General features: G+C 39.3%; 1 long non-coding RNA gene across 1 annotated transcript in view; it reads left to right on the top strand.

Annotated features, from left to right (window-relative positions):
- The window catches only part of LOC116408851, a 49664-nt gene that overhangs the window by 33133 nt on the left and 882 nt on the right, over nucleotides 1-15649 (top strand). The gene's annotated exons all lie outside the window — the stretch shown is intronic.

Genomic DNA, 15649 nt, shown 5'->3' with positions numbered 1-15649 from the left:
GCGTTAATGCAGCATGTAAGGAAAAAACAAAGTTTATCCTTTATTCCCCAGTAAATCTTTTAATCTAAATATCTCATTACAGTCTGTTAAAATAGCTCCAAGATTTGCAGTTAACAGAAGATTGTTCTCCTGAGCAACATGCTGAATTTATCAGCCAGCACTCTGTACAGAGGCAGGCAGAATGCCATTTCTGGTAAAACATTTAATACAATATTAAATAACACACTTTGGAACCTTCGTATATGTTTCAGAACTGCATAGTTAGATAACACAGGTACTATATCACCTGCCTTTTGACATAATCCTCTGTAATTCCTAACTGTCTAATTAAAATCTCATCCCTAAATCCCCCTGTATTTTGTTATACAGTTGCCACAAAATCCATCAATTTCCTCATATATTTCTATGTAATCCCTTGTGTGACCTCCATAAATCTAATCTGGAATATGGGTTTTTTCTGACATTTTTATATACCGCATTTGTTTCCTAAGGAGATAACCCCAGATAGCTGCAGGTGGCAGGCAATGTAACCAAACTGCAGACCAAGTGCTAGAGTCATGCTTTATCCCATAATACACACATTTTAATCGACACAGTGTTAAGAATCCTTTGTCTGTTTTAGCTTCATTAAATAATCTGAACAGATAACTTTAAATAACCGGCATATTTTTAATTCACAATATCCCTAAATGAGCAATTAATTTTGTTATACCCTTGAGGTACATACGGCATTTCATTATTCACTCTCAATTACAAAGATACCTCTGAGACTAACTTTCCTTTTAAATTCTGTGCTACATGATGAATCTAAGCTCACATGGACTCATAACAGGATAGGGTCGAACTGTGCAACATCACCACAGTAGTATCACCACAGCCCAATTCTATAAGGAGCGGACAAGCTCCAAAATTAGCCCTGGTAAACATGTAATGAATGCATTAGCTAGGGAAAGCTTCTTGCAATCAGGCTGTGCATGCCGGTTATTGAAGATGGTGTTGTGAAGCATGGGGCATCTATTTTCCACAGACTTAAGGTACCTCTGTGAGAAATGGAACTCTTCTATGTCTCAAAACTAGAATAGGGATCACAAAAAGGAAGTAAATGTTCCCTGCTATGAATACAAGCTAGAATAGAGCATTAACATATTGGAAACAGAAGCTGTCACTCCATGACAAACTAACTTTCATTCGGTGAATAGCTGTTTGTTGGAGTCTGAATGTAAGAGAATTGTTATAGACACTGCTAGGAGTAATTATTTTTTTTCAATTAACATACAATGAACCTGGATATTCCAGCAATTACTGAATCACAAGCCTAGCATGATCCAAGAGCAGAAGTCCAACATCAAAGTTGTTCTTCATATACAGAGATGGTGCATTAATTCCACAATAAAGTGGTCTCCTGTTTATAGCACCATGGCATGGAACTCTCCAATTTTTCCTAAATAAATGAACTCTGATAAGTAATGTTGTGCCTGGTATTCTGCTAATTTCCCCACAGTCTCACTAAAAGCGTATACTTTATTAGCAGCTAAATAATCCTCTAAGTGTTTGCACTGTATAAAGTGTTCAACTAGGACTGAATGATTATTTGTTCCTTACTAATTCTGCTAAAACCTCAGTATATTTAATTAGCCTTTATGTTCACTTTGCATGCCAGGCATCATAAATAATATGGTTATTAGGATTTGAATACAATAGCCTATCACAGCTCAATCTAAGCATTCCATGGTGTTTATTAGGAAAGGAGATTAAATGGTCTTGTTTTCATTTTGCTAGACTAGCCATATTCACTAGCACAGCAATACTGGTTACAAGCCAAGCAACACAATTGCATTTAATTGCATTTAATACTTGGCATGAAACTTTGACTATGACTAAGTGCCCCTAGGGCATGAAGCACACAGGGCAAATGGAGATGCTGACCATTTTAATGTAGCTTTAAATAAAGAAACATGTTTATTTTTCAAGTCCTTGTGGAATCCTTGAGTGCCAGAATGTAGACTTTTGTAGCTGTTTACCACTCCCTTTGCTGAGGGTCTGGGGCTGGTGCACCTGGACCATTTCTTCGCATATACACCTGGCATCCTGTGCCCCTTTTCTTTGGTTATAGGACACAACTTTGACCTTCCAACATCAAGAAATGTCTAGAGATCTCAACAGAAGCTGCTCGGATGAGTAGTGAAACGTCTTCAATGATTACTTAACAAGTCCAGTTGCTTTAAATTTATTTATACTAGATATACCATGACCTGGATGAATGAAAATCTTCATAGACAACAGAAAGCATAGTTTTCTTAAATTTGAAGAACTTTCAAGACTAGTCTTTGCTAGGAAAGGAAGTTTGAAGGCATAAATGGCCCATATACTATAAAGGGTTATGGTCAGAGTATATTTTATTTTGTTTGTTTCCTTGGATAAGTAAGTGTGGAGCAACTTATAAAATGGGAACCAGTTAGTTATAAAAATGCACACTTTTATTATGCACTATGGCAACAGATATAAAAATGTAACTGTTAATTGAAATAGAAATATACAAATTGTAAAACATCATCACCAGTTTAAAGTGATTCTTACTGTATATTTATTCACATATAAAGTAATAATGTTTTACCTGTCTTTGGTGGAACTTTGGCTATAATACTGAAGTTGCATTAAACCTGACAAAGCTATCTGCAGTTCAGCTTAAAGAAAAAAAGAAAATCATCTTTTTTTCAAGCAGGATATCTAGGAGTCACTAGGGACTCATCTACCCCATACCTTCCCAGATCTCTTCCCAGTCCACAATTAAAATATGTTGCATCACAAAAAGGTCACTTACTACGCATGTCTAATACTAAAATTTTACCCAGGCTCTCCTCCTTTACAGATAAGACTAATGCATTGTGTTACTAGTCTCCCAATACTCATCTTCATTTACTACACTCCATCCTTTATAGTACTGAAGTTATATTATTACTATCTGGTTAGCTTCTGTAAAGACTTTTTGGGCCCGATTCACTAAAGTCCGAAATAAGGAGTGCTATTTATAGCACGCGTTAAAAATCTTATCACTTCTTATTTTTCGCTCGATTCACTAAAAGGACACTTGTCATAATTAAGAAGCGATGTTCTTGGCGTTATTTATCTTGCGACGACATATTTTCAAGCAATATATTACGCAGCACACAACATATTACACAGCACGCTATATTTTACGCAGAGCGCAAAATTTTCAGAACGGTAGTCTTCAGAAAGTAATGGTTACGTGGGTAATATATTGCGCTCTGCGTAAAATATCGCACGCTGCGTAATATGTTGTGCGCTGCGTAATATATTGCTTGAAAATATGTTGTCGCAAGATAAATAACGCCAAGAACATCGCTTCTTAATTATGACAAGTGTCCTTTTAGTGAATCGAGCGAAAAATAAGAAGTGATAAGATTTTTAACGCATGCTATAAATAGCACTCCTTATTTCGGACTTTAGTGAATCGGGCCCTTTGCCTTGTGGACTGGATGATGCACAACAGAGTAAGACAAACTACTGTATCCTATGGCATAACTTTGGAAATCCAGCCCCCCTAAAAGCAGGAAATCACAAATAATGCATGAAAATTTGGGGACACCCCATTGCCAAAGCTCTACCCTATCTATAGTTACCCCACTGACTACATCCTCTCCTGGATTTCAGTTCTCCAGTTGGACACCCATTGTAATGAGCATGTGGGGACTGTTTTGTGTTATAGACTGTATTTGTAATTAGGGATAAGCAAACTTTTTAGCTGGAACAGTTTTGTGGTGATATTTATTATTTTACCAGTAGCCATTTTTTCTGCTTTCTGCTCTAGAAACACCACATGCCATGCGGTCTGCTTGGAAAAAGTCTGTTGATCTGGAAAAACTCAGATTATTAGACTATTATTACATGCCCCTTGCCTTCCACATCAACTCATGTGATCAAAGCCCTACCTCTGTCTATCTAAGCTGCTGTCCAGGCACAATGTCTGGAAGAAACAGGTGTGGCATGGTGGAAGGGAGATTTTCTGCACTGCACTGATTGAAGGAGAGATTTTGATACTATGGTGGGACCACTACTTGAAAAGACTTGGACTAGGCCCAGGGCAAAAGGGGGACACCACCAAACATTTCATCTGCTGTAAGTTTTGACTAAAGCATCCCCGGGAAATGGCAGACCCCTCATTTTAATCCAATGCAAGAGCATTACAACACAGAATGTAAAAAAAATACTGTTTTTTCACTTTCTAATTTGTTATGGTTCATCACCATGACTGTTGGTCAAGGACGGTGCATACTTCTGCTTTGGTAAACACAGACCATTACTGTATTGCTTGCCTTATTATGTTCACGTTTATCTGCCTGAGGCTAGACTGGTTCCTTAAATCATCCCTGACTAGGTCACTAATTATGAGCTTCTGTTGAGCAGTTGTTTTGTTACCTTCCTGTGTAATTCTTTTCTGCAAACAAAACTGTCATGTGCTCTGTGTGAATGTCACACCTTTTCTGCTCTTTTATTAAGCTAAGAACAAGCTATTATTCTATGCTGTTCCCACTGTTCAAAATTCCACATAAAACCATTCTAAAATAATCTTTGATAACTAGTAATGCAGTAACCAAATGGTTAACAATACATTTTTCTCAACATTTTTATTCTGCTTCTAGTGACCAATAAAGAAAATGATTACATTATAATCTTCATAATTTTGTTTCATCAGTAAACTTAGATACATTGCTTTTAATTTCCTCCTAAAGTTATCAATCAACAAGTTAAATAAAAGGCACATACAAAGCAGAGGCATGGCACTTAAATTTAAAAGAGGGCACAATTGGCAACAACTTTCTGTACTTGGTTTTAAACCACCTCTATATCAATGTTAAAAATAGTAAAAATAAGACTAGTAGCCAGTTTAAAAAACAAATGTTAATACAGCAGTGTACCAACCACCTTTACTATGATGGAAATTTCTTCAGAATTGCAGGTAGCTAAAATATTTCCATATTTTAATGAACCCACACTTTGCAAAACTGAATTATTGTTAATTTTTTTTAATTGGTCTTCTCAGATAAAGCAATCAATTCCACATTTGCTATGTTTGCCTTCTTGAATGTTGGATTAGAAAAATTATAGCAATGTCTGTTTGTTAAACCTCATAAAAAACATTAATATTTTAACATCATTTAAAAGGACAACCAATTTTGTTTTGTGCTTTCGGTGCATTCTATGCATTAAAGTAACAGTATTGAAGCGGTATAGCTTGCTTTCCTGAATCCTGTTGTCTTTGTTAAGTATGTGTTTGTTTTTTTCTGTAACATAAATTAAATGAAGCAATGAGCTAGTAGGTAAGGCTGATGCCATACGTGGCGTTTTTACACTGCGTATTTTCTAATTCTCTCGGCAGCTGAAAAACGCCCGATATCATCATCCATAGAAATAACTTGAAAAGACTCTAAGGAAACCACACAATGCGTAAATACGCTAGAAAACACCTTACCACGGATTTTTCAAGTGTTTCCCAAAATACGCCGTTATTTGCACAGCAACCTATTCCTATGTATACACAAAGGCAGATGCCAGACCTAGCGGAAATACGCAGCGGTTTTTACTATTTCGCACTATTAGCACCATGGAAACGGGATTTGCTACGTCACCAGTACTAGGCTGAAAAACGCCATAGTCAGGGGCTGTGTGGCTTAAGCTACCTAATAGGTAATAGGTTCAGACCAATTAATTTGAAGAGTTTCACTAAAAATCATCAGTGACACAGACATTTTAAAAGATTAATTTGAAATGATCAAAGTTTACAAAAATGACTGTTGTGCATAGCTTTACCTTTTTTAACTTCTGTTTATTTTTAATGCAGTGGTTTACTGAATTACTGGGTTAATGAAGCTCTTAGGGGTCCAAATGGTCAACCTAAATATTAAGGGGCATATTTATTATGCTGTGTAAAATGAATTTGCCAAAAAAATGGAGTAAAAAGCTGTGTAAAATAAACGGAGAAGATCGCTGTCCGAAAGCGAGATTTTACGCCGTTATTGTAAGTTAGTTCCGGCAGAAGAAACAACGAGTAAAACAATTACACCCATTTTACGCCGGTTTTTACATGGTGAAGCCGGGCGTTATGTTGCAAATTTTCTCATCGTTTTTTACACAGCACGATAAATATGCCCCTGAGCTGCCCATTCTCACTAACCTGGGCTTTCTCACACCACTACAATGTGCTATAACACAAGCTAGGCCCCTCTCTTCCTGTTTCAGTCCCTTCTGCTGGTCAGCTGACTTCCTGCGTGTGCCTGGTTCCCATGACACATCCACCTCTTGCTCTGCCACTTCCCTCCTTTTATACCCTTTTCAGCTTCTCCCTCTAAGACTTTCTTAACACTCACTAACTCCCTCTAGCTTCCTCTTTATTGTTATTACAACTAGAACCTTTTTACATGACCCACTTGCTTTACCTTGTGTCCCAGCTAGAAATTACCCTAAAATTAAACACCCTTTTCCACCCCCTTACAAGCTTGTAGGACTTTATGGTTCCATATATAGCATAAATTTTTACAATGCACTAAACCATGTAAAAAACTGTAAAATAGAAGGAAGTGCTTTTATTTTAATACCTTTGGGTTCAAATATGTCCATAACTGCTTGAAAACTGTGCTCTACCCAGACCTTGTGCCAGCTTCCTGTTTAGACTCTTCAGTATAGGGCTCAGAGAGCCACCGGCCCTCATAGACTTCTATGACACCCTCCTAGACTTCTATGACACCCTCCTCACCTACTTAAAGTGAAGTGAATATTAATAGAGTGGGCGGGGCTTAGCTCGCTCCTCCCCCCCCCTGGCAGCAGCACAAGCAGAGACACAGAAGGAGGGAGGGATTTCCCTGCTGCTGCTAAGTTAAGCCTGTCAGTCAGTGCTGTGACCAGTTCCTGTGGGAGACTGAAGGACACTCCCATGTCTCATTTTGCTCTAGCTTCTGATTAGTGAGCTTGTGTATGCAGCTCTCATATAATGGCAGTTTTAGGAGGTAAAATGCTTTCAAAACTTCTTTCTTTCTGCATCATTTCACATTTTGAGGGAGGATGAATATTATAACTGAATATGAACTTTATAAAATGTCTCCTTTAATATGGAGTCTATGGGAGAAGACCTTCACATTATTTGAAGCTTTCTGGATAACTAATCCCACAACCTCTCTTCTAGAGATGACTTCATCAGGTATGGATTTGCAGTGAAACTGCACATTTTGCAGTAGACCCCAATGTATTTTGCGTGAAGAAATGTTGTCATGAAAAAACACCCACAGAATCTTATGTGGAAAAAGTTGCTGCTGCAAAAAAAAGGAGCTGTGGAAAAAGTTACCACAGAAAGTTGGCATGAAAAAATGTTTAGGATCCAATGTATTTCGCATGGAAAAAAGTTGCAGCAAAAAAAAGAGTGTAAAGGTACCTGGAGGTCTAGCGGGGACGCCCACCAGCTCTTCTTAGGCGCGCGTGCTCCACGCGCTGCCCTTTAAACACACTGTGCCTTCCCTTATGCGCGCGCATGCGCACTTGCTTCCGGTGCTCTGCGCACACGTATGACGTCACTATGGCCCAAATTCAAATATTTAAAGGCGCTTCTTGCTTGTAATCCTTGCCCAGCGTAGGTTCTGCTTCCTGTGAGTTCCTGGGTGTGATTCTCTTGTATTCCTGCCGTGTTTGACCTTAGCCTGTACCTGACCTTTTCTTGTTTGCTGCCTGTATTGACCTTGCCTGCTCCTGACTATTCTTGCCTGCTGCCTGGACCGACCATTGCCTGACTGACTATTCTATTGGATCCTGACTCTGTTCTGCATTGCCCGATCATTGCTGACCCCGGCCCATCCTGACTACTCTAAAGTGTTCCCCACCTTCCTGTCATACGATTGGTTCCCGTGCTTGCTCAGAACTCTCTCTTTGGGTCTCTCACAATAAGTCCTGGTGGCATCCGAGTAGCGAAGGGCTCCTCCCGACGTGAAAAGTGGCGGTTATAGGCAGAAGCGTGAGCCGAGACCGGACCCTTGGAGTCTGTTCTGAGTTTTGGAATACTGATCGTGACAAAGAGTTGCCAAGAATTTTCACGGTTTCACAAATTTTCTTGTGTTTTCATGAACTTTCCAGAGAACCAAAACTGGACAGATTCACTCATCACTACTCCCTTCTCAACCATAGCTACCTGCAGTGAAATTCAAAGGGACTGCATTCCAAAGCATGCTGTTAACATCAATTCAGTAAAACCAGTGAAACAAAATATAGTCCTACTAACAGCAGTGTTTGACTTGGGGTGAAAAACATGGAGGAATGCTGTGTAAGCATTGTCCATCAACAAGCTTTAGTTTGTCCCACTAAAATTAGAGCTTTGTATGCCTATTCAGAAAATCAGCTAGAAAAGCAATTTTACTTTTTTATTACACATGATTTCTTGCATACAAAAATAAAACTAAACAACCTGTGCCAGGGGTGTACTGAATTGTTTATCATGAAATGCCCAAAAGTGCCAGCTCTTGGTTATGTATTTGAAACATACTGAAGTGGAAGGCAGCAAAAGAAAGCTCTGGTATTACAATAAAATAATTTCAGAATTTCTAGGATTATTGTATCCCTCGTGATTTCACACAAATAAAGAACTGGAGGGATAATATCCTCCCAGACTTTCAGCATTGAATGTCTGCCTTCATATTGATCCTTGCAAAATGCATTTTTTCAAATAGAGGAACGCTTACATGTATGTATAGTATAATGAAAACTTGACAGATCATCCCCTTTTAAAACATGAATTCATATACTGTATTATAATTCATTTAGGGCTGTTACACATGGGCATTTTTATGCATTTAGAAACACATGCTGAGCACTCAAAAATGTAAGGTTTTTTGTCAGTTCCAGATGCAACCCCCCCATTCTATTGACTTCTGAACATGCATCAAGCACAAGAAAATGCACAAAAAAAAGTTTCAGTGGAAAAGGTTACTGCAAAAAAAGTCTATTCACCATAATGTGCTTCGCAAAATGACTTTTACCATGTTTTTACGAGCAAGTTGGGGTTCTGCAGATTTTCCCTTGTACTTCCATATAGTTGCGCTCTGCACCACTCAGTGCTTCCTGCCTCCCATTCTAAATCAAATAAAACTGCATCTATTGACGCAGAAGAACCCTGGATCTTCTGCCACCTCCTGACCAGCAGTAGCTCCTGCGGCAATGGGAGCAGAGCACTTTTGCCTAAAGAACAGAGCACCCCAGGGCACTTGCATATCAAACACCAGAAGTAACATCAATGGTACTTCAGTGCAATTGCAAGTGAAAGCAAAAACAATTGTGTTTTGACTCATCGACTACAGTTACGTCAAATGCAAAGCCCCCTGGTATGCAACAGTGCTGTGATTGTGAAAAAAAACACATTATTAAAAAATGCAACATGCTGCTTTAGTTTTGTGCTTCATAGACCTTCACAATAAAATAGAATAGACAGATGCGTGTAACTCACAAAGTCACATTTGTGTAAGGGCTCTTACACATGAGCGTTTCACCCTGCATCCCTCTGCGGTGGATTCACTTGGATGTGCCTATGTCAGTATTGGCAGATAAGTAAGAATGAATTGCTTTTTGCCTTGCACTTCCCTGTGGTAGAACGCAGGAGAAATCCACCGCAGGGAAATGCAAAGTGAAACATCCAGAGTCCTAAGAATAGTTAGAGAAAATAGAAACTGAATTGTAAATATCCATGACTAATGCAGAGTCGAGCTTGTTGTGCCCCCTATCCCTCCCCGTTCCACAATAAGACAACGGACACTTAATTGGGGAGAGAAGGCCGCAGTTGTTTATTGCAAATATTTAATATAAATCAGCAATTGTATATATAAAAACAACCATAACTAGTATTAACCGTTTGTGAATCCAAACATTAAACAGTAGTCAAATATCCTCCAAAGAGGTCTGACCATGAGCCCAGGCCCGGAGCCTGTGTCCTGTCTACTAACCAAGTCCCATTCTGGGATTATCCATCTCCCTGGGGACCCCAGGCCTACCCGGTTACCCACTCACTTTACTAACTGCAACTTTTTAATATCCTCTGGGGCTCAAAGTCGACCCCACCCCCCATGCTGCGACTATTGACGCCAACCTGTTAGGGAGGGATGCTGTCAGCTCCTGCTCCTCTTGCCCGCCGAAAGTCTGGTGAGCTCACATCCGGGGAGGGTCTTCTTTTTAATCCCTGCCCTGACCTGTAACCCTGGGATATCCGGAAGAAGGGAAGGAAGGGGGGGGGGGGGAGTTGCCTCCTAGCTTAGTCATGCCCTTCTTTCCTTTTGTTTTACTCGGGTCATTGGGCTTCCGGACTGGATAATATTTATTTAATGTCATGGGTAGTGAATATTTTGCACATAGTCAACCCTTAGTATATTAGCCCATATGTGGCCAGTTTTAAAGGGATGCCTTGTCAAATTTTTATATCAGAAAAATCTCAGCTTTATGAAGGTAACCACTTCATTACAAAAAAACCCCAAAGCTGACATATTGTGTTGTGTACAAACCCATTACATTAAAACCCAGTGTTTAGCATTGCACACATACAGTATATAACAGTTTTTTATGCTGCCAGCATTCCAGGGCTGACTGTAATGGGTTTAGAGTGACATTGTGTGGCTACTTGGGTTTACTGCAAGTGTAAGAATCCCATGAGATTAATCAAGAGCCATACATAATTATTTTATCGTTCAATGTAAATCAGATACCAGCACAGAGGGCTCACATTCTCTTCTGTATTTGTTATTCCTGTTTTTCTTTCCCTATAGTTGTACATTTAAAAGCTATCAAGATATTGGACAACTACAAGTTTTTGTTTTTGGCAGAATTGCTAATTTGGGTTTTTAAAAAAAATTAGGTATAAAATTAAACATCTTTCAAGTTAATTGTGTTTTAATAATGATTTCAGACTGAGCTTCTGCAGTCAATCATTGCTGACACTAATTAGTATAATGAAAAGCCATGTTACGTTAATAAAGAGTTAGATTAGGAGCCAAGTGTTAGAAACACAGTAATGTCACTCACAATTGTGCAGGAATTCACTCCAAGCAAAGCCACCTAACCTCTAATTATTTCACTGCCCGCTTTGATGCTTGGGGATTTAACCTGAAAAGACAAGAGATGGGAAATCAATCTGGATCTTTTAGCTCTGAAGTTTACTGCTTCCAAAGTTGTGTGTGTAGCGATGCATTAAATGTGAACTGCAGCAGGCGTCTGTGTAATATTGGCAGGTCAGCCTAATATCCAGCCTCTGCCGTGCAAAGGATGGCATCTGAAGGATGATTAACTGTACCCCCCCCCACCCTGTGCAGCTATTATGATAAAGTATGCCCTTTGGTAAAGTTAGCTTTGTTAGAAATCAAACAGATGTTTGACTGAGGAATAATACACAATAAAAAGAATTAAAAGGGTAAAAAAAATTACCTCAAAAGATCTAATTTGTGCCCGCAGCCCTTCAAAGTAAGCAAAACAAACTTAAATCTGCTGGACTACAACTTCCAACATTCTTTAGCATATTATGAAACTAAAAGTATGATGGAAATGGTAGTCCAGCAATTAGTGAAATGAATTTTTAAAGTAGACACAAACCTTCCATAAACCATCCAAATGTTGAAAAGCTACATTCAGCATATCATGAAGGTTAAAAGCATGCTGGTATGGGTACTGTAGTAATATCCAAAATATACTCTTTAAGCAACACTGCTTGATTAAACTTTTCCCCACTTGTGGACACACTTAATTATCCAGAGCAGTGCTGTCCAACTTCTGTGGTACCGAGGGCCGGAATTTCTCTGACCTACGTGGTGGAGGGCCGATAGTCAAATGTTGACTACGCCCATGTATGTGAAAGCCACACCCTCTTATAAAGACACACCCCTTTGCCACACCCATTTTTAGACAACACACATGCTGGCATCTGTAGAAACTGGGAGCTGGGAGCTAGAGCACAGGTAAGAATGTGTTTTCTCCTGTCTAAGAGTACAAGCTCCCCATTTCATAGTGTAAAATAGAAAATCAATAAATAAATTGTAAGAATTGTCAAAATGGCACATAGAGCTAAATTAATGTATTTTGGGAGCATTTATTCACAAACTGGGGACCTATATTACAAGGTCAGCACCAGTGTACCTACTGTAGGTACATATGCTGACAAAGCAGTAAGAATGCCTGGTACATACACTAGCACAGCACTGCTACAACCTCAAAGACCAGAAACTGAACAGGTGTACCACTGGCAGTATGTGCCTTAAGTATGTGCAGATTCGCATAGTGCTCTAATACAGGAGATTCAGTGATCAGTGGGACCTCAAAATATTTATACATACATAGATTGTAAGCTCTACGGGACAGAGACCTCCTTCCACCGTAAATTATACCACATGGCACTGTGTCTTTACACTTATTTATTGTATTTATTATAATACTTGTCCTCCCTGTGTGTACGTTTCTCTGTTGTAAAAATGTACAGCCCTGTGTACCCTTGTAGCGCTTTCTAAATAAAGTTATACATACATACATACAAGACTACAAAAAATTTGCACTTGTTTAGTACCACAATAGATTGATATAGGCCAGAATAATCCTCAACATTTATACAGAAGGAAATCTTTTACAGCACTCATTAAAAGGCACATTAAACCCACATAAAATGGTACAATAAGGCTTAGCAACAATGGGTACCCTGAATTCCTGTATCAAATTGAACACTGACCTCCAGCATTGAATGGGATAGGAATCACAACTGGTACACTGAAATAATACCCCAGTATAAATTGGTACTGTGACCCATTAAGGCCAAAATTCACCCCATCATAAATTGCTACAGACACCCCTAATATTAACCACCAGCAGGGACTGACACTGTGACCCACAGCGTTAAAAATAATTATCCCCACAGTTAGGCTCACCACTTTTAGGGCAGGGTCTGGTAGTATGATGCAGGCATGGGCAGCAAGTTTAGGGACCAAGGCAGCAGATGGCAGGTGGCAAAAGACCAGATGAGGATCGCGCAGCCGCATTCTATCTGCTGAAGGCACCTTGCCAAATACAAAGGGAATGTGGGGGCGAGCTTGTGCCGCGAGTGGGCGGAGCTTGTGCCGTGAGTGGGCGAAGCTTGTGACATCATATCTGGACGTCCTATCGGCCGGTAGGAGACTGACTGAATAAAGCAGGGAGACTTTAATGAAAGTGCGGGGAGACACTGGACAATGTGGAGATGCACAGGCTGCTTGTTAAGTAATCGGATTAGTTAGGGGAGGTGTGCGCACAGCCTAGATTTCAGATTTACCCACAGTGTCGCTGGCCGCAGTATACAGCCTTGCGGGCTGCATGCGGCCCGCGGGCCGCCAGTTGGACAGCACTGATCCAGAGAATCCTGCCTCTTCTTTGTATACACACTGTGTTCTTTATTTAAATAATTTTCACTGTTTTTTTTCTCACTAGTTTTTGCACTGAAAAAAAAATTCTAGCACTCATTTAACACTGTGGCTTAGCATCTTTTGTGCTTTATATCTTCTGACATTACTGGTTAGTGTATCCTGAATCATGTGCAAGGCAGGGGTGTAAAGGGAAACACGGAGCAGCACACATACAATGTATATGCAGTCGGAGAGCTTATCCTATTTATTGTGCATCAATGATTTTGTCAGTGGTTGCACCCCCCTATACATTGCAATGGGTGTGTAGTTAAAAATAAAAACTGTATTGGGCAAGGTAGGGGTGTACCAGGGAACACCCATGCCCTGGGTCCATATAGTAAATCTGCACAAGGGTAGACTGGGCAGGCTGGGCACCAGGAAAAAACCCGGTGGGCCCGCCAACCCAGATCTGATCCCCTGCCGGCACTCCCCCACTGATCTCCCTCCCCTGATCACGCCAAGGATAAGTATAATATAACTATTTGCTCTCCATTCTGTAAACCTTGTCCCACAATGTAAATGGGCCCATATATCCACCCTTCTGATGTATTATTACATACGAAAGCAAAACTTGCACAGTAATGTCATTATTTTTTTTAAATGTGGTAGATGAAAAAAGTCACCTCTTCTCATAGGCATAGTAGAACTACATAATGGAACACATGCTACAGACCTTTTCCTTTGTTATATTATAATTTTAATGTCATATTTTTTGGGATACATAGCATTTCTGTAATTCAATTGCTTGCTATTCTCTCTTGCAGCTCTTACTTGTATCTGGGAGGTGAAAATGTTACTCTTAAAATGTCAACCAATTTATGATGTGAGCATTCAGATGCTGAACCAAGCTAATACCTAATTTATACAGACTGCATGACAAGGGGACTTTTCTGTAGCATAAGTTGTGCATAGTTGTATTTGACTGGTCAATATTTTTTAAGGCTAGCAACTGGTTATCATATACTTAGCGGTAGTAAGCACAGTAGCTTGGAATATTAAAGTAAAACTATACCCCCAAACAATGTAGGTTGCTAAAAAATATATTGCACAAATAAGCTCATATGCAAAACCCTGCATCATCTAAATAAAGCATTTTCATAAAAATATACTTTTTTTAGTAGTATGTGCTATTGGGTAATCCTATATAGAAAACTGCCATTTTAAGAATTAAGGGCCACCTCCTGGGATCATAGGATTCACAGTGCACACAAACAAGCCAAGGCACACATACATGCTAGGCCCCATCAGCCTGTTCAGTTAGAGCTGCATTATTTCCTGTCAGGATACTCTGAGGGATCACACATCCCATCACTAAATGGTGGCTCAAGGGGAAGGATGTAAAAGGGCAATATTTACTGATACAGGTATGGGACCTGTTATCCAGAATGCTCGTGACCTGAGGTTTTCCCGTATAAGGGGTCTTTCCACAACATCTCCTACCTTAAGTCTGCTGAAAAAATTATTTAAACAGTAATTAAACCAAATAGGATAGTTTTGGCTCCAGTATTAATGATATCTTAGTTGGGAACAAGTGCAAGGTACTGTTTTATTACAGAGAAAAGGAAATCATTTTTAAAAATGTGAATTATTTGAGTAAAATGGAGTCTATGGGAGATGACCTTTCCGTAATTCAGAACTTTCTGGATAATGGGTTTCCGAATAAGGGGTCCAATACCTGAATATCTATTCCAGTTTGACGAGATTCATTAATAGCTCACAACATAATATAAACTATCTTTTGGTTATTCAGTAACCATTCTGGGGTATAGTTTTCCTATAAGTAAAAAGCAGAGAATTCCGGGTACAAAACAGGGCATACCAAGCAGAAAACAAAAAAGTTGAATAGTCAGGAATAGTCTGACTAAAGTAATAGTTTTTGACATTTGGAAAATAAATGGAAACAAGTGAGAGAAATTATCTAAATAATAAGGGGCACTTCAAGTGTAGAGTAGCTAGGGATAGTTAAAGGGAGAGTCCTCACTTTATTAATGAGCTTGCTAGAGTCATTTGTGCATTATTAACATTAAGAACTTTTTTTAACAGACAGTGCTATAATGTAAAGTGGCACAGTCCACCCTGAGTATAGCAACCCCTAGTAACCCATGAAGTAAATCATTTGGTATGTGTAACAGTGAATCACACTGATTGGACTGTAAATGCAGGAAATCATACAATATGTATTTTAAGCTAAGTAC

Source organism: Xenopus tropicalis, chromosome 2, assembly GCF_000004195.4.
Source record: "Xenopus tropicalis strain Nigerian chromosome 2, UCB_Xtro_10.0, whole genome shotgun sequence".
Lineage (NCBI taxonomy): Eukaryota > Metazoa > Chordata > Amphibia > Anura > Pipidae > Xenopus > Xenopus tropicalis.
Note: the sequence above shows the minus strand (reverse complement) of the source record. Positions and strands in the feature narration are given on the sequence as shown.